At 38.9% G+C, this 2337-nt stretch overlaps 3 protein-coding genes across 3 annotated transcripts in view; 1 reads left to right on the forward strand and 2 right to left on the reverse strand.

Annotated features, from left to right (window-relative positions):
- Positions 1–2337, forward strand: part of LOC118407668 (tropomyosin-1-like) — a 1169601-nt gene that overhangs the window by 34092 nt on the left and 1133172 nt on the right. The window lies entirely within an intron of this gene.
- The window catches only part of LOC118407669 (gastrula zinc finger protein XlCGF57.1-like), a 19652-nt gene that overhangs the window by 11401 nt on the left and 5914 nt on the right, over positions 1–2337 (reverse strand). The gene's annotated exons all lie outside the window — the stretch shown is intronic.
- LOC118407610 (zinc finger protein 25-like) overlaps positions 1–2337 on the reverse strand; it is an 865280-nt gene that overhangs the window by 2442 nt on the left and 860501 nt on the right. The window lies entirely within an intron of this gene.

The following is a 2337-nucleotide window of genomic DNA, read 5'->3' on the forward strand; positions in this document are numbered from 1 at the left end:
AATGCACTACCGCAACACCTTATATATATAGAGAAGCTAAGACCACAGATAGCTTCAAAGCTGGGGTAGTCAAGTACTATGGCTACCCCGGCTTCACCCAGCTGTAAGTGTAAGGGTAGGAGCCTATGCCTAGTGTGGCAATGTACAGTATCACGTTGTTCGTTTATTTATGCACAACTTTTTGTTGTTGTTGTTGTTGACTGCCAGCACTACCACCACCGGCTACACATGGGTTAGGCCTCTGAGTATGTCCTAGACATCATGCCCCAAGCGGGGTTTTGTCTAGTATTGCGTGGTTAAGTAGACGTTTGTGGTCTGGTTTGTTGTCTTCTTCCTTACATTTGTATATATGATACCTTACACTAGTTACAGGGTTTTCTTTTTCACTGTGAGCTCAAGGAAAAGTTTCGTTTTATGATGCGCGAATATAACCGTCTTCATTTCGTCTATCATTTTGTTATCAGATACAACAATTTCCCTCATTTGTGACAGTATATTTGTGCAAATCGATGTGACATCTCACACGTTACTTTGAATGCCCCCCTCCCCATCAACTACCGATCGAAAACACACCTCTAATTCTAGTTCGCCGCTAAACAGGCACCGATCAGTAAGCATTAACGGCAACCAAAGGTCTTACCTGCAGTTCTACGGTAGTAAGAGGTCTCCAAGACTCCTACAAATCGGTAAAAATCGCGGCAGTTTGGAAGATATGAAAAAAAGACGAGACACAAACCAAAACAAAATGGCGGACGTCAGCTCACTAACGGGGTAAAGGTGAGAGGTCCCAAACCTGATACACTACGGGTCAAAGCAAAAATCGCCGCATAGCGCTTTACTCTCCTGGTTTTGAACCAAGCAAAAATAACACTATAAATGAAATAGTAATGGTTATAATTCAAGTATTTTATGAAAAAGGACTCCAGGAAGACTAGTGGATGTATTTCAACACTAATGGAGATCTCCTAATAAAGAAAACAAACGGTCTACCTCAATTTCTACGCCTCAGATTTTATCAGGTTCTAGCAAGGAGGTTAAAAATCATTGGGCCAAGCAAGGTGGAATCCGATATGCCCAGGACTTCTTCCTCAATTCATGTTTAGATCTTGAAACACTAGTACTGCTGCCACAAGGACTGCGATTCAAATCAACACCTTATATTACTTCGTCCGGAAATTATGTTATTTTTGTTAAAATTACGCCATGGTAGGAAATGTCTACATTTCTTAGGCAGCGAAGGCCTAATTCAAAATTGTCAGACGGTATAAACCAACATCAATGCAAATGGCTGTCTTTGCTTACACGTACTTTATTTTGAATTAAAGCTTTACCAAAATTATGCTAAGTTTTAAACATGTCAGTATCATCTATATTGCTATAAGCTTAAAGAATACGAATACAAAACATAAGTTCGTCTATAGTATACACATTGGTGCGTATAATTTGCATCGTTTTATGAAATAAAGTACAAAAATACAACTAAATATACCAATGTAATAAATGTTCCAGTATTCAATATCTTTACAGTGCTATTTAAAGGGGGGGGGGGGAAGTCTTATAAAATGTAACAACCAAACAAGTGATCAACTTTAACACAAAAGAAAATTGCATCTGTATCTGTATCTATGCTTATGGCCCAAGGCACTTAAACTATCTTGGGTACAAAATCTACATCTATTAAGTATAAGGTAAAATTGAAAAGAGTAAATCTAAAAAGAGTATTAATAAAGTCAATGCCAAAGTACTAAAACTATACGTGTGTAGGGTGTGTACTAAAACTATACGTACAGCACCTATATTAGTCCGGTTTGTCATATGCGCAAGCTCACTGGGACATGTCTGCCTCTCATGTATTTTCTGTGAATTCCTTACCACAGAGTAGTTCTCGGGCCCAGGTGCATATTAAGACAACAATTACCACAGAGTAGGCCGATCTGAGCTTTCAGGAATAAACAAAGTTTCAAACAAAACAAAACAAAACAGTCAGTCCCAGGTACAGATAAAGACAAAAGTTCACATTCCATTCGGGGTCTTCTTTCCCCCAATAGCTTGTCACGTTTCAAAAGGACAAAGTTGCATGCTTTACACCTATCGCTCTTACATGTCAAAAAGATCCTGCTGGTTGCCTTGCACCTCCACCCTTCTCCCCGACCGTGATCTGGAGGACAAGAGACTACGTAGGTGGGTAAAGCTGTTTGCTGTACATTTGTCACACTTGTGGATTTACTTTCTTTGGTATGTCTTTCGTATATAAGGAAAGTAGATAAAGGTGAGATTGATAATACTTATGTGGAAGACATTGGAATTGTCCTGTAGTTTCTTAAATGCTTAGATATA

The sequence above is a fragment of the Branchiostoma floridae genome, unplaced genomic scaffold (genome assembly GCF_000003815.2).
Source record: "Branchiostoma floridae strain S238N-H82 unplaced genomic scaffold, Bfl_VNyyK Sc7u5tJ_1439, whole genome shotgun sequence".
NCBI lineage: Eukaryota > Metazoa > Chordata > Leptocardii > Amphioxiformes > Branchiostomatidae > Branchiostoma > Branchiostoma floridae.